This window comes from Echinops telfairi, unplaced genomic scaffold (genome assembly GCF_000313985.2).
Source record: "Echinops telfairi isolate 266 unplaced genomic scaffold, ASM31398v2 ScPeMD7_7400;HRSCAF=8409, whole genome shotgun sequence".
Lineage (NCBI taxonomy): Eukaryota > Metazoa > Chordata > Mammalia > Afrosoricida > Tenrecidae > Echinops > Echinops telfairi.
Window position 1 is genome coordinate 2,329,685 of NW_022111300.1, and position 21,422 is coordinate 2,351,106.

General features: G+C 41.8%; 1 protein-coding gene across 2 annotated transcripts in view; it reads left to right on the forward strand.

Annotated features, from left to right (window-relative positions):
• The window catches only part of DLGAP1 (DLG associated protein 1), a 931,603-nt gene that overhangs the window by 605,477 nt on the left and 304,704 nt on the right, over positions 1-21,422 (forward strand). The gene's annotated exons all lie outside the window — the stretch shown is intronic.

A 21,422-nucleotide genomic window follows, 5' to 3' on the forward strand; every position in this document is an offset into this window, starting at 1 on the left:
TTGCCTTTGATCAAGCCCTACCAGGCCTCCTACACCCTCCTCGCCACCGATTTTTGATCACTTGTTGTTCCCTTGTCCCTGGGTTTGTTAACACCCACTTACTTTCCCCTGCTTCCCTCTCTCCCATGTTCCTCCTGGAAATGTCGGTCTGTTGTTTTCTCCTCCAGATTGTTTATCCCACCTATCTTATCTAGATTGACCTGCAGAGACTATAATATGCACAAAAGACAAGACAGAGCAAAACGAAGCAACAAAAGAAAACCAAACAACAACAAAAACCAATGACAAAAAAAAAAAGAAAAGCCTGTGAATAGTTCAATTTCTGTTTGTTGACCTTTACAAGTGTTTTCCAGTCAAGTCTGAAGGGGTGCCGTGCCCTGGTTCCAAAGTCTATTTTTGGTATTCCCTCGGGACTTCCTTGATCTCCTCCCCTTGCTGTTCTGCTGCACACTTTTAGTGTTTTGTCTCCATGTGGTGGGGCCAGATCGTGCCCAATTCCTGCACTGTGTCTCCAGTGTTGACCCTTGTAGAGCTATGGGTCAGTGAGGAATGTCATGTCTCATAGTGGGGATGGCCATATGGTCCTCTCTGTGCATTGGCTGCTCTGAGCAGAGATATCATCCTCAAGGCTTGGTGGGCCAGGATGTGTTCCACTCTCTCTTCCTCCCCCTTCATTTGCTCCTATGTGCACTGAGCAGACATGTCCCTTTCCCTGAGATGTAGCTTCGGTGCTGTCCTCTGAAGTAAATTTTTCCAGGGGAAAGCGAGGCTGTCCATGTAGTTGGAATTGGGGTCGGCCCCTCAGACCTCTCTATTGGTTCCTTGCTTCATGCTGGTTTGTTGCATTCACATCTTGGAGCACCAGGTTGAAATCTGGTCCCTCTTCCCTGTGGAGATATAAACAATAACCAACCTTGGGTGGGTTGGTAACCTGTTCTCCCCACTACCCATTTTTTTTTGTCTTTTTCCTCCCTCCATTTTAGTTGGCTACCGTATGTATCACTGGATTTGGTCTGGCCCCTGCCATACTACCTGGGTGTCACCTCAGGAATGTTTGTATACAGTAGCTTTTCCCGTACGCCACTTTTACGTTTGTTTTTTTAAGCTTACCTCAGCGGACTCATGTTGTACTTGTCCTCTTCTGCTTGGCTTACTTCACTTAGCATAATTTTCTCCAGTTCTTCCCATGTGGCGATGTGCTTCATACGTTCATCACTGCTTTTTAGCGATGTGTGGTACTCTATATTGTATGTATGTAACACAGTTTTTTAATCCATTTGTTTGTTGATAGACATTTGGGTTGTTTCCAACTCCTTGCAATTGTGAACTGTGCTGCAATGAACACTGGAGCACAGATATCTGGCCATGGTTTGTTTCTTGCCTCTTCTGGTTATATACCTAGTAGGGGGGTTGTTGGGTCATATGAAAGCTCAATTTCCATATGTTTTAGATATTACCAAATTGATTTCCATAATGGCTGTACATACCCACAGGTCCACCAGCAGTGGATGAGAGTTCCTATCTCACCACAGCCCCTCCAACACTTGTTGTTTTCTGATTTTTTGAATTGGGCCATCTTTTTAAAAAATCATTTTATTGGGGGCTATACAACTCTCATCACAGTCCATTCATCTATCCATTGTATAAAGCACATTTGTACATTAATTGCCCTCATCATTCTCAAAATATTTACTCTCCACTTAAGCCCTTGGCATCAGATCCTCATTTCCCCCCTCCCTCATGAACCCTTGATAATTTATAAATTATTTTTGTCATATCTTACACTGTCCAACGTCTCCCTTCACCCACTTTTCTGTTGTCCATCCTCCAGGGAGGAGGTTATATCCCCCTTTCCACCCCACCCTCCCTCCCCGCTCCCGGTATCACCACTCTCGGCATTGGTCCTGAAGCGACCATCTGTCCTGGATTCCCTGTGTTTCGAGTTCCTATCTGTACCAGTGTACATCCTCTGGTCTAGCCAGATTTGTAAAGTAGAATTGGCATCATGATAGTGGGTTAGGGAGGAAGCATTAAGAACTAGAGGAAAGTTATATGTTTCGTCCTTACTACACTGCACCCCGACTCACTCATCTCCTCCCTGTGACCCTTCTGTAAGGGGATGTTCAGTTGCCTACAGATGGGTTTGGGGTCCCCAGTGTGCACTCCCCTTGTTCACAATGATAGGATTTTTTTGTTCTTTGATGCCTGATACCTGATCCTTTTGACACGCATAATCACACAGGCTGATGTGCTTCTTCTATGTGGGCTTTGTTGCCTCTGAGCTAGATGGCCACTTGTTTACCTTCAAGCCTTAAGACCCCAGATGCTATATCTTTCTATAGCCGGGCACCATCAGCTTTCTTCACCACATTTGCTTATGCACCCATTTGTCTTCAGCTAATTGGGCTATCTTTGAGGGTGTTAGGTGGTATCTTATTGTTGTTTTTGTTTGCATTTATTTCTCTTATGGCTAATGATCGGGAACATTTTCTCATATGTTTATTGGCCATTCAGATTTCTGCCCTTGTGAAAATTCTGTTCAGGTCCTTTGCCCACCTCCTCAGTGGGCAATTAGTTTTTTTTTTCTTTTTGGAAACTATCAGAGTATTGCAGATTTTAGTAATAAGGCCTTTGTCTGATGTGTCATTGCTAAAGATGTATTCCCAGTCCGTGGGCTCTCTTATTACTCTCTTGGTGAATTCTTTTGATGTACACAAGTGTTTTATCTTCAGTATGTCCCACTTGTCAATTTGTGACTCCTCTGTATATGTGTCCTTCCCTATTTCTGACAGCCTATGTATTCCCTGTGCAAAAGTCCTCAGGTCAGTCCCAATTCCCTCATTGATGGCCCTAATAGTTTAGAGTTTTACCTCAAGGTCTGTGATCCACCTTGAGTTTATTCTTGTGCATGGAGTCGGATAAGGGTCTTGCTTTATATTTCTGCAGGTAGATATCCATTTTTTCCAGCACCACTTGTTGAACAGGGATATTTGCTTCCCACTGGATATTTTTTTGGCCCTTATCAAAGATCAGTTGTCTGTGTGCTGATGATTTTATTTCTGGGTTTTCAGTTCTTTTCTATTGGTCTGAGTATCTGTCATTGTACCAATACCATGCGGTTTTGACAACTGTGGCTATATAGTATGTGCTAAAGTCAGGTAAAGCAAGCCCTCCCACTGTGTCCTTCTTCTTGAGAAATTATCTGCTAATTCTTGGCTTCTTCCCTCTCCAAATGAAGTTGGTAATCAGTTTTTCCAATTCTTTGAAGAAAGATGAGGGTAATTGTATTGGGATTGCATTACACCTATATAGTGCCTTGGGCAGAACTGACATCTTTACTATATTGAGTCTTCCAATCCATGAGCATGGAATATTCTTCCATTTGTTGAGGTCACTCTTGGTTTCTTGTAATAGTGTTCTGTAGTTTTCCTCATATACATCTTTTGTTCTTTTAGTCAGGTTATCCTTAGATATTTCAATTTGTGCTTGGTTATTGTGAAGGGTACCACCTTTTTGATCTCCTGTGGTCTTATCTGATGTATATAGCAGTCCAATAGACTTGTGCTTGTTGATCTTCTTTCCTGCTACTTTGCCATAATCCTCTATTGCTTCCAGCACTCCCCTTGTGGAACTTTTGGGATTTTCCATATATAAAATCATATCATCTGCGAATAATGATAGTTTCACCTCTTCCTTGTCTTTTCTTTGCCTTGTGCTGTTAGCTAAAACCTCCAGTGTGATATTAAATAAGAGTGGAGACAAGGGGCATCCTTGTCTGGTCCCCTTTTTCAGTGGGGTTGTGTTAGTCTTTTCTCCATCAACTACCACATTGGCTGTTGGTTTTTCATATATAGCTTGTATTGACTTATCTGTCTTATATAGATATAGAAAATAAAATAAGTATCTTCTTGAATGTGTTTCAAAAGTAGACATTTTTAAATGAATTATTGTGTTTCAAATGTGAAACACAATGTGTTTCAAAAGTAGACATTTTTAAATGAATTATTGGTACCCAGGACTGAATTTATTTGAAATTTTACAGATTCTAAATTAGTAACAAGAATATTATAGAGATATTTACTGGTGTTTTGTCGACTATGCAAAGGCACTCACCTGTGTGGGTCATAACTAACTATAGATGTCTGTGAGAAGAAGGGCAATTCTGGGACCGTTCATTGTGTTCATATGGAGCTGGTACAAGGGTCAAGAGGCAGTGATTCCAACACAACAAGGGACAAAGGCTTAAAAACCTGGAAAGGTGTGTGTCAAGGTTCTAGCCTCTCATCACACTTATTCAATCTATGTGCTGACCAAAGAATCTGAAAGGCTGGACTATATGAAGAAGAATTTGACATCACAGGATTGAAGAAAGGCTTATCAACAACCTGTGAGAAGCAGATGACACAGCCTCGCTTGCTGGAAGTAAGGAAGAAGCACAGGTTGATGAAGATAAGGATTGCAGCCTTCAGGATGGATTACAAATCAATGTAAGGAAAACCAGAATCCTCACAACTGGACCAATATTATTATTCTCAAGATAAATGGGGGAAAGTTTGGCATTGTCACAGATTTTATCATGCTTGGATTCAAAATCAATGCTCGTGGAAGCAGCTGTCAAGAAATCAAACAACACATTGTAGTGGGTAAATCTGTTGCATAAGACTTCTTTAAAGTATTGAAGAGCATGGATGCTACTTTGAGCACTAAGGTGTGCCTGACCCAAGCCCTGGTATTCTCCATTGCATCATACGCATGTAAACGTTGGACATTGAATAAGGAAGACCAGAGAATAATTGACACATTTGAACAATCATGCCAGTAAAAACTGCTGGCAGTACTGTGGACTGACAAGAGAATGAACAGGTCTGTCTTGGAAGAAGTATGGCCAGAATGTGCCATCTTGGAAACAAAGATAGAGAAACTTTGTCTTGCATGTTTTGTGCATGTTCTGAGGAGAACTCAGTCCCTGGACAAAGACATCATTCTTGGTAAAATAGAGGAGCAGTGAAAAAGAGGAAGACCTTCAACAAGATGAGACAACACAATGGCTACATTATGGCCTCAAACAGAACAACTGTGAGGATGGTGCAGTGTTTCCTTCTGTTATGCAATGCGTCAGAATTGACTCAACAGTACCTAACAACAACAAAGATGGTGGTGCCACTTTAACCTCTACAGTAAAAAGAAAATCCACACACATAAGTGTTTGACAGATGAAAGATTAGGGACTGTGTAAATGAGGCCTGTTGACACCATGGGTTATGCTATGGGCTGCTAATCCCAAGGTGGTCATTTCAAACCCCACTAGCTACTCCATTGGAGAGAGGTGAAGCTGTTTGCTCCTGTAAAGCTTTAGTCGAGGATGCCTCCAGGAGCAGTCCTACTCTGCCCCACAGAGCCTCTAGGAGTAAGAATGAACTTGCTAGCAATGGGTGGGTCAGGGTATAGATGTGTATGGAGTGCCTAGAAGACCTAAAAAGTTGACTCTTGTCAAATAATCAAAAGATCAGTGGTGCAAGCCTACTCAAAATTTCCTTGGAATAAAGGCTTGGTGATCTGCTTCTGAAAAATCAACCACTGAATTAACTCAATGGAATTGGGAGGGTGGGGGGTGCAGATGACTAAGTATTGGTCTGTTAATCAAAAGTTCAGCAGTTCAATCCCATCAAAGGCTCCATGGAGGACTGATGAAGCCATCTGCTTGCTTCAATAAAGATACACAGAATCAGAGACCCTATAGAGCAGTTCTACTTTGTCCTATAGGGTCACTATGAGTCAAAATAAACACAATGCCAGTGGGTTTGGGTTGAAGTTATAGTTCTCTGAGTGGTACAAATGGTTTGTACCCAACTACAAACTTAAAGGTTAGCAATTCAAAACCTACTCAGTGGGCCCATGGAAGAAAGGCCTGGCAATCAGTATGTGTTAAGTTTGCAGTTTAGAAAACCTATGGAGCAGTTCAACTCTGTATGTAGCACGTGAGTCAGAATTGATTTGATAGAAATGGGTTGAGATTTGGGGTTTTGTTGTTTGGTTTTGTTTTACTTTATTTTTTTAACTAATAGATGGATGTGCTGAGAGATGTAAATCATTTTAGTCAGCAGCCAAGTTTTGTGCTGATGAATGCTATTTCTATATCTGGATTTCTGTTGATCTCAGGAAGATCACTGAACTTCTATTCCAATATTGGCTACTGTGAACCAGACTCAGGATTATATTGGCTTCAAAATTCTGGTTACCTCAGGGGATCCCATTTTGGGAACTAGAAATCATCACCAAACCACTTGGGTATCCAATTAATTATTATAACATTAATGGAAAAATACAATGGCTCATTTAGCAGTTTCATATTACATGTTGTCAGCTGTTCATCTGCTCCAACTGATGACAACCTTTTGTATAATATAAGGAAACATTGCCTGGTCATGAATCACCTTCACAAGGGAGGAAGATGTCCCCATACTAAAGTCAGCGGCCAAGAAAACCCACCAGTGTCCACTCCGTGCAAGCACAAGGTGGATGCTGAAATAAAATGCATCTCCCATCCTGATCCCCATATCACCTTGGGGCCCAGGATCTTAGCTACTCTTGTGTGGTGTGGTCTCACAGGGCATTTACCTAGCCAATAATGTCCCACATACTATCTGCTGTCCCCTCAGGAAAACTGCTAGCAGCATTTGAAGGCTGCTGAGTTCTCCTCCTCTAAGCATCACGGATGCTGCCTTGCCTTTCTCCTGTGGTGCCAGTTCTCAGCGGCCTTTCACACACATCCATTCAATGGTCCACCAGGGCAATTTGACTGCAGGGCAGAAGGTCCATGGGAAGAGACTTCACAGCCAGTGGGTAATTCAGAGGTACTGCGATTTAATATCCAACTCAGCTTGAGTTGCTTTAAAGCTATTTTTACTCTTTTCCTTCATCCATCTCTCAGATTTGCCTGAGCAACTTAGAACTTGGAAACCCCTTTGAGGCCAGAGACTGCTTTGTGAAATGTTTCTGGCTTACCCGGCACCCACTATGGTGATAGGTACACTGTAGATGCCTCTAAATGTCTGTGGCTGAGAATCACAGTGAGAAAACCGCCATTGCATGTCACGAATTCAAGAGCATTTTTAAAAATCATCTTATTAGGGGCTCATACAACTCTTATCACAATCCATACACACATCAATTGTGTAAAGCGCATTTGTGCATTCATTGCCCTCATCATTCTCAAAACATTTCCTCTCCACGTAAGCCCCCATCATTAGGTCCTCATTTTCCCCCTCCCTCCCCGCTCCTCCCTCCCTCATGAGCCCTTGATAATTTATAAATTATCATTTTGTCATATCTTGCCCTGTCCGACAACTCCCTTCACCCACTTTTCGGTTGTCCATCCCCCAAGGAGGAGGTCACATATAGTTCCTTGTAATCGGTTCCCTCTTTCCCACCCACTCTCCCTCTACCCTCCCAGTATCGCCACTCACTCCACTGGTCCTGTAGGGCTCATCCGCCGCCCTGGATTCCCTGTATTTCCAGTTCCTATCTGTACCAGGGTACATCCTCTGGTCTAGCCAGATTCAAGAGCATTTTCAGAGTGCTGTTTGGGAGGGACAAAGTTATTTGGTGGGAGGTTTGTCAAAGGACTTAAGCCCTGTTTCCAAAGAGGTGGGTACTTACTGTTGTCCTTAAAAAGTCATTACCATTTTGTAAGTAAGCTGAAGAAAGTTATGGCTGACACACGTGCTCTGGGCTTGCAGGAGGTCAGGAAGGACAGTTACCAGAAAAATAGGCCACATGACTGGAAAATGGCCGTGGCATCTGGGGACCTGCACTTTTTATTGTAATTCTCCTGTTCTTGCTCCTTGTCTCCTGCTTTTGCTTTGAGAAGAGCGAGCTAAAAGGCTGAAGGGACATTTCTCTTAGGTCTCAGGGTGAAATTGAAAGCTGTGTGGAATGGCGAAGTAGTTTTCTCGGCTACAAACAAATAAATAAATAAAAAGAAACACCTGAGTGCCATTAAGTCCATTTTGACGCATAACGATGCTATAGCACATAACTCTCCCTGTGGGTTTCTGAGGCTGTCACTCTGCAGAAATAGGAAGCCTCTCCTGCCTACCGGCTGCCAAGAAGATGCAAAGGAGCTGAGTGGTTGGACGATGAGCATTCTCTACAAGGTCTAGGAGGCTCCGCATGGCAGCCATTCCTGAGAGAAGTTGCAAGCAATTCAGAAGTTAAATTCAAGGGTGAAACCTAATGACAAATGGTCAAAAGTTGTTGCAAAGCCATCTTTGCAAGGTTGACCTACAAGTCTTCTAGTCCCCACTCCCCTTCCCCCCTCAAAAAAAGCCGCACTGTCCAGAGGGGCTGTGTAACCCATGAGACCTGGGAAGAGAGCCACCAAACCCTGAAAGAGCGACACTTTTATTTCAGAATTATTTTAGGTATTTATGACTTTGACCCTCTTCTAATGCCACTATCAGATGAGTGATGAGACTGTGTTCGTGCTTAGTTCAGTATTTATGCAATGTGTGGATGCACTCACCCAACCACGTTTCTCAGAACAAGGGTGATGTTGGGAAAAGCTTTGGCCCAAAGCAAAGGCACATTCTTACCGTGTTATTAAGACATTCGACAAGTCATTCCACCGTTTTGAGTCTCTATTTTGATAAGACTGAGATGAAGATAATAAGGCCTACATTCTCGGACGGCTGTGATGGTTGAATTATAAGGTAGCCTACAAATAACTCTGAGCCTTTGGAAAGTATTCCACAAGCTCAGGTCCCTAGCTTTCCTTTCATAACTGCAGGCTTTCCTCCTCCTGTGTTTTATTTCCTCTTCCTCTCACACTCAACCAAACCCTCTCATTTACCTGGTTGCTTTCATGTAAACAGTGGAGGTTGGGGGGGGGGAGAAAAAGCTGCTGAAAGGCAGGTTGGCAAATATAAACCAACTTGTGGTCGACACTATTTTAATCACGGCTCTTCCATGTCTTTGGTTCTACCCCACCAATCAAATGTCGATGTTATTTATTTCTTGCAGCTTCCCCGGTTCCTGGTGGTGTCGAGCTTGGTCTAAGCCCTAGCTCAGTCTTCCAAACCCAGTTGCCATTGAGTTGATTTTGACTTGTGATGAACTCATGAGTGTCTAGGTAGATCTATGTTCAGCAGGGTTTTCAATGGCAGGTTTCTCAGAAGTAGATTGTCAGGTCTGTCTTCTGAGCTCCCTGTGGGTGGGTTCGAACCTCTAACCTTTTTGCTAGCAGTCAAATGTATTGACCATTAATTTACAAAACCCAGTGAGTCCACCTCAGCCTTAGGTTGCATCTATTTTCCTTCTGACTCTCGGTAGCCCAGATCTGCACACAGAAGTTTACCAACCTGCCCTGGTCTTGGGACAAACATTCCATTTTAGTTGCCTCCACTCTCTAAGTGTTGGGTATTTGGGGGGTGTGTGTGTGTGTGTGTGTGTGTGTGTGTGTGTGTGTGAGAAATCCCTAAATCTCATACATTCCCAATACTCCAAACCTCACTCTCAACTTTCCACTATGAAATGACTTGCCTTGAGGGTCCCTCAGACCTGGCTGTATGCCCCGGCCTTCATCACTCAGCCATCGTTGGTGTAGGCTGTCTGACTACATTACATAATTACCCTCCACCAATCCCAGTCCAACCAATTGGAGTCCTCAAACCACACGTACTTTTGAAGAGCTTTGGGTAAATAAGCACTCCCGTATCTGAAACAGCATTTCTTGTTGCTTTTATGTAAAAGCACTCTCTTATTTTGAGCCAAATCTATTGTTTATTTGGGGGTTTGTTTTCCTTCCCAAAAGACCTTTAAAAATAAAACTCATGGCACGCCCCCACCACCACCACCACTGTGTGTTAGACTGGCCCTGAGCTCCGTGGAGGGTTGAATGGCTCACTTTCCAGATGTGCATCGCCCCCTACTTTTTAGGAGTAGCCAGATGTGGGAACTACCCAGGCACTCCAGCTAGACCATAAAAGCCTACAATAGTGTTCTCTTATCTGAAAATGTGTTGTGTAGACCATCGATAACCTAAAAGAACAATGTTTTCTTAAAAGACAGGCAAAAAGTGAGGGGAGGAACCATCTCTGGACTATAAATAATATCTTCCACTTAGGCTCTCGGTCACCGTGGACTAGTTACTAATCCACTAGTGTTATCATATTTACTCCTGTTCTCACAGGGGAGTTGTAAGAATCATGAAACATTAATCTGTGGTTTTGACCCAGATGAATGCTGCTATGATTAATTTGGCCATAAAGACTATGAATATTAAAATCACATCACACCTGTTGCCACCGAGTCAATTCAACTCGTGGGCCCCCCACTCTTCCAGGTAGAATGGTGCTCCACGGGGTTTTCAATGGCTAAGCTGTTTCTGGACGCAGTTTGATAGGGCTTTCCTCCATGGTGCTGCTGCTGGTCAATGGATTTGAACTATCAACCTCTCAGTTAAAAGCTGTTTCTGCTGGCCCACGGACCTAAAAATATGAGCGTTAAGTCCTATGATTACTACCCTAAGTATACATTCATGTGTATGAAAATAACAAGAACATTTTAATCGGCACCAGCTTTTTCTTAATGATACAAAAAGTTTGCTTTTGTTTAACATATCCCATGAAATGTGGTACTTTGACTTTAGAGAAAAACTGTAACAACTTGAAACAAACAAACGAAAAAGCTGTCCTTGAACCGAGTGCAACTCACAGTGTCCCTGGCCAGGATTTCTGAAGTTGTAACCCTTGATGGCACCAGCTAGCCTTGTCTTTCTCATGCAATGCAGTTGCTGAGTTTGAACCACTGGTCTTGTTGTTAGCAATCCAAACTAACCCGACAGTGCTACTCAGACAACTCGTCTGTTGAAAATGAGAACTTTATTAAGAAGAAGGTATAGGAACCCAAAATATCTACAGTGTCTGAGACATTCAGAACCGACAACATTACCTGGAGTTACATGTTTTCTAAGGGCTACCTATGGCAGAAGGTTTTTAAAGGGCCCTAGCTATTGTCCTGTATATGGAATCTAGTGTATCATGTATCAGACAAAATTAATGTACTTAGGACATTTAAGGCTATGGTAATTAGGTGTGTCAGCTGGGCTGGGCTATAATTCTCAGTGGTTTGGCAGTTATGATATAGTTTGACAGTTAGGCAAATGTATAGTCTTTATATGAGATGAGATCTGATAGAATGTAATCACTTATAAGTGGTCAATCCATTGAAAGGTTGTACCCTCAGAGGTATGACCTGTATCTAATATATAAGAGGGCTTTAAAAATTGTGTGAAATGAAATAAAATGAAAATGGGTATTGCCCCCATGAACTTTTGGAAGCCCCTCATCTATGGACGCTCTGGAAAAGCTCTCTGGCTCTTTGCTCAATCTGGCTTCTGCTGCTGGCTCATTATCATCTGACCACTGATCCTTTGGACTTGAGTCAGCAGCTTGCCATATTGCCTGTTGGTCTCAGGTTCATCAGCCCCTGTATCTATATTACACAAAACCTGACTTCTGACTCATGATCTTGGGACTTACTAGCCTCTACCATCACATGAGCTATTTCCTTTAGAGAAGTCTCTCTTACACACACATACACATATTGATTTGTCTGTGTGGGTGTGTAAACCGCACTGGTTTTGCTTGTGTTTGGAATTCAGCCTAAGACAATGCCCTTTTTGTTTGGAATATTACTCATCTTTTGCCTTTCTAATCAAGTGTTTTGTGATTACAAGATGCCATTTAATCCTGATTTTCATTCCTATTGGATAATAATGGAGAGCTAGATGTATAACATTTCTTAAATAGACAATTACCAAGGAAAACCTGAGGGTCAGGACAGACCAATAGCTGACTTTCATGACTTTAATAAAGTTATCTCATTTTCTGAGTCCTTGGTGGGGCCGTAGGTAAGGTTAGTAGTTCAAACCCTCAGATTATACTGTGGAAGTAAATTCTGGCTGAAGTCATGACTTGGGATTGACTCGGTGGCAAACAACATTCTAGAACTTAGACTACCACTGATTGCTTATATACGGCAAATAAAGTAATGTTTTAATCATTTATTAAGTTATTTATTTCACTCGTATCTCCTATTAAATTTAGGAACATGAAGCTATAAATTGCCCTCTAAACATTTTTTGTGCTGTATTTCACAAAATGTTGAGTGTTTTACTTACACTCCCATTCTATTCAATGCAATTAACTGCAGATCAATACACAGTCCATTTTCTAACTCAATAGTTATAACTTAAAGCTCATGGACCTACTAGAGCTACAGTGCTACCTCTCCAACCAAGTCTGAAAAAATTGAGAGGGGAAAACAAAACCAAAAGTTATCAGCAAGAGAAAATTGTCCATATCCACAGTTCCTAGAATGGAGATGTTTATTTCTGATTATTTTTGAGCCAATTTAGGAAAGCCATTTTTCTTCCTGTGGAGATGTGTGTGAATATAATTTTTATGTTTTTATGTGTGATTACACATATATTTCCTATACATTATATTCTTTTCTTTTTAACATATACCATACCATTCTATAGTTCAATCATGTCAAGCAGAATTGTACAATTTCTACCACAGTCAGTTTTATACCACAATATCTACTTCAACAAATAGAAGTGTGTTAGCTTAACCCTTCTAATTTTTACTCCCGAAGATATTTATGTCGATTGATATTTAAAAGGAAGAAATAGGAAACTAATGCCTTTAAATCGGGATGTTTGTGCAAAATGTTGACTATTCATGGACCTCCAGAAGAATGTGGGGAAAACTCTGTCTTGGAGGAACAGTCAGCAGAGTCTTGAGAAGCGAGGATGGTGAAAAATAGTCTTACATACTTTAGTCATGTTATCCGGCGTGACCAGGCTCTGGAGAAGGAGGGCATGATCGGTAGAGCAGACAGTCGGTGTGAAAGAATACCCTCAATGAGAGGATTTGACACAGTGGCTACAGCAATGAGCTCACACGCTGTGAGGATGGAACAGGACCAAGAAGTGTTCCATTCTGTTCTGCATAAGATCACGCAGTCAGAACCAGTTCAGTTCTTGACTAACCACAGCAACAACATATTTAAACAGTAGCCATAAAAGGGAAACTTCTTCCTCTTTTTTTTAAATCATGTTATTGGGGACTCATGCAACTCTTATCACAATCCATACCTCCATCCATTGTGTCAAGCACATTTGTACATTTGTTGCCGTCATCATTATCAAACATTTTCTTTCTATTGGAGCCATTGGTATCAGCTCCTAATTTTTTTGTTTGTTTGTTTTTGTTTTTTTTAGCTCCTCATTTTTCCCTCCTTCCCCCTACCCTCCCTCCCTCATGAATCTTGATAATTTATTAATATTATTTTTTCATGTCTTACACTGACTGATGTCCCCCTTCATCCACTTTTCTGTTGTCCATCCCCCTGGGAGGGAATTATAGCTAGATCATTGTAATCAGTTCCACCTATCTCCCCACACCCCCACCTTCCCCTTCCCCTCCTGGTATGGCTACTCTCAATATTGGTCCTGAAGGGTTGATCTGTCCTGGATTACCTGTGTTTCCAGCTCTTATCTCTACCCTGTACATGCTCTGGTCTTGGCAGATTTGTAAGGTAGAATTGGGATCATGATAGTGGGTGGGGAGGAAGCATTTAGGAACTAGAGGAAAGTTGTATGTTTCACCGTTGCTACATTGCACCCTGACTGGCTCGTCTCCTCCCTGCGACCCTTCTGTAAGGGGATGGCCAGTTTCTACAGATGGGCTTTGGGTCTCGACTCTACCCTCTCCCTCATTCACAACGATATGATTTTTTGTTCTGGCTCTTTGATGCCTGATATCTGATCCTAATGATACCTCGTGATCACACAGGCTGGCGCACTTCTTCCATGTGGTTTATGTTGCTTCTCAGCTAGATGGCTGCTTGTTTGCCTTCAAGCCTTTAAGACCCCAGACACTATATCTTTTGATAACTGGCACCATCAGCTTTCTTCACCACATTTGCTTATGCACCTGCTTTGTCTTCAGCGATCATGTCGGGAAGGGCAACTTCTAACCATGAGTTTCAGGCTTTAAAGTGCTTTATAATTCACAGTCTGTATTGCCATGTGTCTCTAATTCACTATGTTTGCAATATCATTCCCACTTGAGAGCTGGACAAATGGAATCCAAGAGGTGCCATAATGTATTCAAGGTCATATAGTCATTCATTTCTTCCTTCAGGAGCAGATTTGCCCAGAAACATGTACCATTGCTGGCACTGTATTGTGCTCTATAAAATCAGCAAGAAATAGAGCCTTGCCCCACTTCACTTTTCCTACCTGCTTCTCCCCCACTTTTGTGAGCTGTACAGCGTTACTTCCCAATGTGTCTTCCTGGAACTCGGGTCCCCTAATCATAGCCAGTGGCTTTGACAATACTCCTACATTTGTCAACCATCAGGCTAAGGGCACAGTTTCTTTAAAAAAATATTTTCCAAATGAAAAAAATCATTCCCATGGAAATTCCTTCCTCCTAAGAATTCTGCTTTGTGAACCCAAAGGAAGCCAGGTGGCCACAGGGCTGTAGCTCGGTATCTTAATCCTTCAGAATAGGAGCTGTAGAGCCAGAAGCTTGGAAAGCTAGATCCTGATTCCTCAGGGGAACACTTGCTTTAAATTTGGGGGAAGAGATACTATATTAGGAATTTAACCAGAGTTTTGCCTGATATATTTCCATTAGCCCTGCCCATTCGTTATCAATGACAGTTGACAGCAAGCAACAGTATTCTTGGAAAGTCTATTTTCTCCCTCATTAAGGAGCCGCTGTGTGTTAGTGGTGGGCTTGATGCAGGACACACAACACAGACATTTATTGAGCCCTTCTTGTGTGTTTTGTGTGCATTACCTCCTCTAATTAATGACAAAGAAACTGAGGCACAGTCAAGGAGGTAAGCAGTAACTGGCACCACAGGGATTCAAGCTGAGTCAGTTCATTCACAGAGCCCATGTTGGGAAACTTTTGACAATACTACTCCCAACCCCCTCAATTTCACAATTCTACAAAGCAGCTGTAAAGATGAAACCAAGACACATAAAACAAAAAGTGTCTATTTTACAATCCTAAAAAGACAAAGCTCACTGGTTCAGTAGCGTTGATGGAACCTCCAACAATAAGTAGACTTATAGGATGAATAATGACATACGAGAGTCAGACTCTTTATAGAACAGTCAACCATTTGAGATTTGCCGAAAAAACAAAGTTCAGAAGATAGGAAGGAGGAGGAATGGAGACAGGCAGCACACAGAGGGAAAGGGGAAGGGAGGTTGCCTTGTGCGGATTGCAATAAATGGTATGAAACAATATGTTTCTAAATCGCTGAATGGAAACTGATGTGCTTTGTAAACCCTCACCTCGTGTCTTAAAATTCTGACAACTCAAATCAATGTACCCATACAATACTATTTCATGATCATGTAAACAAGTACTCAGCACAGTTCTAGATTAGAGCGTGGCAAACTGTTCCTGTGGATCCCAAGTCCCTGGCACAGGTCTTCCCGCATAGCTGAAGACAAGCCACAGGCAATATAAAATAAAGAGGTATGACTGTCTGCCAATAAGCCTTATTTATAAAAACACACAGTGGGTCAAATTCAGACTGCAAGCTGCAGCTGGCTGACCCGTTCTGTAGATTTCAGAAAATGGGAATACCAGTTTAGGCTGGAGTCATTAGAAGGAGCTTTCAGAGCTTTTGAGTTCAACCTTGAAAGAGGACTTTTGGTGAGCCTTCAAGATCTATATGATCTAGCCCCTGGCCCACTGTAGCCTCATCTTCTATTGCTTCCTTCTTACTCAGAGCTTTCCAGTTATGCTAGCATTTTATTCTATGCTTTGACTACCTGCCCACTGCCACTGAGTCAATTCTGACTCATAGCAACCCTCTACAGGATTTCCAAGCCTGTAAATCTTTTTTTTTAAATCATTTTATTGGGGGCTCTTACAGCTCTTATCACAATCCATACATCCATCCATTGTGTCAAGCACATTTGTACATATGATGTCATCATCATTTTCAAACATTTTCTTTCTACTTGAGCCCTTGGTATCAGCTCATTTTCCCCTCCCCTCCTCCCTTATGAACCCTTGATAATTTATAAAATTTTTTTTTTCATGTCTTACATCAACCGCTGTCTCCCTTCACCCACTTTTCTGTTGTACATCCCCCAGGGAGGGGGTTATATGTTGATCATTGTGATTGGTTTCCGCTTTGAACCCCCACCTTCCCCTTACCCTCCTGGTATCGCTACTCTCACTATTGTTCCTGAGGGCTTTGTCTGTCCTGGGTTCCCTGTGTTGCGAGTTCTTATCTGCACCAGTGTACATGCTCTAGTCTGGCTGGATTTGTAAGGTAGAATTGGGGTCATGATAGTAGCGGGGAGGAAACATTAAAAAACTAGAGGAAAGTTGTATGTTTCATCGGTGCTATACTGCACCCTGACTGGCACATCTCTTCCTTGTGACTCTTCTGTGAGGGGATGTCCAATTGTCTTCAGATGGGCTTTGGGTCTCCACTCTGTCCTCCCTTCATTCACATTGATATGAATTTTTGTTCTGGGTCTTTAATGCCTGATACCTGATCCCATCGACTCCTCATGATCACACAGGCTGGGGCTATGTTGCTTCTCAGCTAGATGGCACTTGTTTATCTTCAAATCTTTAGGACCCCAGACGCTATATCTTTTGATTGCTGGGCGCCATCATCTTTCTTCACCACATTTTCTTATGCACCCATTTTATCTTCAGCGATTGTGTCAGGGAAGGTGAGCATCACAAAATGTCGGGTTATTAGAGCAAGGTGTTCTTCCACTGAGGGAGTACTTGAGTAGAGGCCCAATATCCATCTGCTACCTAACTATTTAACATATAAATATACGTACATAGAGCTATGGGGCTATAAATCTTGATGGAAGCAGAAAACATCAGCTTTTTCCCCAATGGAGATGCTAGGCTTGAACTGGCAACCTTGTGGTTAGCAGCCCAACACTTACCCAACACCATACTCATCCCTACAACAGGGACTTTGCACTGGCTTATCATTCAGATCTTCCCGCATCTATATCCTGGGTCTTTCAGCTCTGCATGGATATGTGACTTAATCAGCATGGCTTTTCTAAATAATAATGGAAGCCCCACACCACCCTTTTCTGTCACACCATCCCACTGCATTTTCTAGAATCCACTTACATTTGTTGAGATCTGTTCATTTACTGGTGTCCTTGTCTATTATAAGGGGGCGTGATGCTACTGGAGTTCCAGTTCCCATTTCTAACAAAATGTATTTAAACGTGCTTCTGTGGTCATTGGGTGGCTACAGACAAGTGCTTTCCAAGGAGTTATGCCGGACCAGTCCAAAAGTTCACAGCAACTCAACGATGTTTGGGGACTCCAAAGGAGCAATCTTGCTAGACTTTTCCCAAATGACATGGGATTGTCAGGGGCACTTATTGTAAGTCTGAAGAAAATTGAAATCTGCATTGGCGAAGGAAACGTCCAGGAAATGTGCACTGACTAAACCTGTTTCCATCACAACAGCACCCCTGCTCCTTTGCCGAGGTAGCCAGGGCTGTCCTACAAGAGTTTCGTTGACAAACCTTACCTGGGCATCCTACAGCTCTGAACTCGTCACACAGAGACCAAGTCTTCTGAATACGGTCATTCTGTGGATTCCTTTCATTATCTCTTGACGCTTCTCACAACTGTCAAGATTTTACTCTAGAATTCTTCAGTACTGTAACTCAGGAGTTGAAATATTCCGTTAGTTCTTTCATTTGGAGAAATATTCAGCTGACACTTCAACTGTGATTTTTGCAACTTCAGTTCTTTGCAAATTCCATTGAAATGCCTTTCATTGTCTTCTTGAGCCAACCTTTGAAAGCTTCTGTTCAACTCTTTTGACTTTATCATTTCTTCCTTTTTCTGTCGCTTCTCTGTGTTCTAGAGCAAGTGTCCAAGTCCCCTCTGACATTCATTTTGGTCTTCTCATGTTTTTGTGTCTTTTTACTGATCTTTTGGCTTCCTCATGTGTGATGTCTTTGATGCCATTCCGTAACTCCTCTAGTCTTCTGTCATTACTGATCAAAACGTCAAATCTGTTCTTGAGATGTTCTTGGAATTCGGATGGGATATATTCAAGGTTGTATTTTGGCTTTTGTAGACTTGTTTTAATTTTCTTCAGATACAACCTGAATTTCCATATGAGCAATTGATAGTCTGTTCCACAGCCAGCCCCTGGCCTGGTTTCAGCTGCAGAGAATGAGCTCTTCCATGATCTCTTCCCACAGTTGTAGTCTATTCTGTTTCTGTGGATTCCATCTGGAGAAGTCCATGTGCATTGTCCCCGTTTGCCCCCATTCAACAAAGAAATTGTTGGTCTCATAAGATTCTGTGATGAGATCTCCTGCTTCATTTCTATCACCAAGGCCATATTTTCCAACTACTGTTCTTTCTCCTTTGTTTCCAACTTTGCATTCCAATTGCCAATAATTCTGAATGCATTTCAATTGCATGTTTGATTAATTTCTCACCAAAGACATTGGTAAAGTTCTTTGATTGCTTCCTCTCTCGCTTTAGTGGCTGATGCATAAATTTGAATAATAGTTGTATTGAGTGGATTTTCTTATATTTGTATAGATATAATCCTATCACAGACAGCCTTATACTTCATTGTACATGATTCCTCTTCCATCCATCATGTTCAGCATAGTAGACAATGATGTTCTGATTCACAATGGCCAATATCAGTCTGTGTCAGCATTGAATGCTATGCATTCCACTTCCTTTTCTACTACTTCCAATTTTCCTAGATTCATACTTCATACATTCAAAGTTCCACTTATTAATAGATGTTAGCAGCTGTTTCTTCTCATTTTGAATCATGCCCCATCAGCAAATGAAGGTCTTGTAAGCTCGTTTACAGTCAATAGATGGACTCTACTTTGAAGAGACAACTCTTCCCCAGTTGTGTTTTGAGTGCCTTCCAACTTGGGCAGCTCATCTTCTGGCACCTTTTGTCCTCTCCTTCCCATCAAAAGGGACGAGCATTTCACTCTTTGGGGCACCTACAAATTCTATGCATTCTCAGAAAATTACATAACTGAACAATGTCTCCTTTTTGGCTTTAGAGTTTAAGAAACTCAGAATAAAAGCTGCAGCTCAGTTAGAGTAACTTTAATGATCCTAGCAGTTCTTTACGCTTTTCCCAGAACTGATTTCTAAGTTATGTTTATGCAATCTTGTTGCAAGCCAGGTGTATGAATAATGAATTAATTTTCAAATTCCATTCTAATGGAAGTTAGTCATTCCATATAAAGTCTTAGCTGCTATCATTGAGATTTGTGTTTCATTGGAAAGTATACAGATTAAATACCTTTCAAATGGTTCCCTTAGCAACAGATGAAGCCGACTTTTAATACGAGGCAAGGTTTCATCTATAAATTAACTTTGAAGAAAACAGCTAAATAGAATTTTGTTGCGCTTAGTTTCATAAGCAATTTTGAGGTGTGTGTGACTCGTCCCTGACATATTCCAGAAGCAGTGCAATGAACTGCACATCCCTCCTGGCCAATGACAAGGGGAATAAGCACCATCTCTGACCCACAGTGGTACCACGTTAAGTTTTTAAATATACTGACTAAGCCAATAATGAGGTTCTGCACATGGTAACTTCTATGTAATGAGTCACCTGCCAATTCAAGGAAACCAAGACTGTTCTCAACATTTATAGTTTCCTTAGGAAATCGCTTTTGTTGCTGTGGTAATTTTTTTTTTTAATCTAAGAAGTGACGCCTCTACATCATTAACAAAGGAAAGACTGTTGCCTTTGATCGGCTACAAAAGCATCATGGAGTTATAGTTGGTCCATCTGCAAGTGCCTGCGTCCAGTGCCAGAAGCTAACAGCAATCATTCGCTTCCACTTGCTGCATGTGTAGCTTTTAAATCATGAGAAGGCTTCAAGCCTTCACTTGCACTTAGTCCCATATGTGCCTGTTCCAACTTACCGACGAATTCAACTTCGGAATATTTTGAACTGACCTTGCTCACTGCTTATGGACCGCTCATACTCGTATGCCATGTATGGCTCTACATATTAAGCTTATTAACATATTCACTTGGCACTAGTCCAAAATTGATATATGCTTTGTCTTTTTCTATGAAGACATAAGTATAGGAGAAAAAAGCTATCCTCCCCCTTCTTTTGTCTCTCTTGCTTAAGCCTGGTTCAGAATCCTGTAGCCTTTTCTAATTTCCAATAAACTATGTATCTTAATCATGGTTCCTTTTCCAATTCTGTAGTGCTACCTGAAACAGTGGTGAATTGAGCTGTCACCAATCACTCATTTGTGACAGTTGCCTTTATTTTCCATGTTCTATAATCAGCCACATGGCTAATAGTCATCATTATGGCCTCATGCTCTTACCCCCATATGAAACGTAATAATCTCTGTAGAATAAAATAAAAATTAAGCTTTGTTCAGTGTTCTGTGCACTGCTGACTGTTAGTTATGTCCTTGGTGGATTAAAAAGAAGTGTGTTGTGTGTGTGTAGGAATGTGGAGTAGGAATGAGAACCTAGGCCGAGTTCATGATAAAGTGGAAAATCTAAGATGAACTGAAGAGAAAGTCATAAAGTCTAAGATGAACCGTAAGGCTCTGCTGATCTAGAAGGGAATGTAGTGAGACGAGGTGGCATAATGTACTGACCACATTATCTTGTGTGCTATCCAAGTTAAGGACTTAGCATAGGGTCCAGCAAAGCAAGAGAGAAAATAACAATTCACATAAGGAGTCTCTGTGTTGTGTAAATGGTTAACACTTGCCCCTGACCCAGAAGGTTGTGAGTTCAAACCCCTCTAGAAGAGCGTTGAGGGACAAGCCTGGTGATCTTCCTCTGAAAGGTCACAGCCTTAAACACTCTCTGTGAAAAAACTCTATGGAGCAGTTCTGCTAAGCAGATATCGGGGTTGCATAAGTCAGAATTGACTGAATAGCAATAAGGTGAAATAATAGTATATGAAATGTACACAGGTAGGTGGTGGTTGTCGGTAGGTGCCATCAAGTCAGTTCCGACACCTAGCGACCCATAGCACAACAGAGCGAGCACTGCCTAGTCCTTCGCCATCCGCACAGTTGTCCTTACGTTTGAGCCCACTGTGGCCGGTAGGTTGAGTAACCCCAAAGTCAAAAGAGCAGAATTCCTCAGGAACTGGCACTTCCTGGGGTATGTGTAGAGAGGCCAAGAAAAATGAAGATCAAGGAAAATGTCAGCTATCATGAGGAGCTCACTGGAATCCTTTAATAAGTGCTTTCAGGAAGCGTAAGGGAGATGAATCCAAATTTAGAGAGACTGAGAAAAAATAGGAAATTGGGGAGTGAATGCAGTGGATATAGATCACT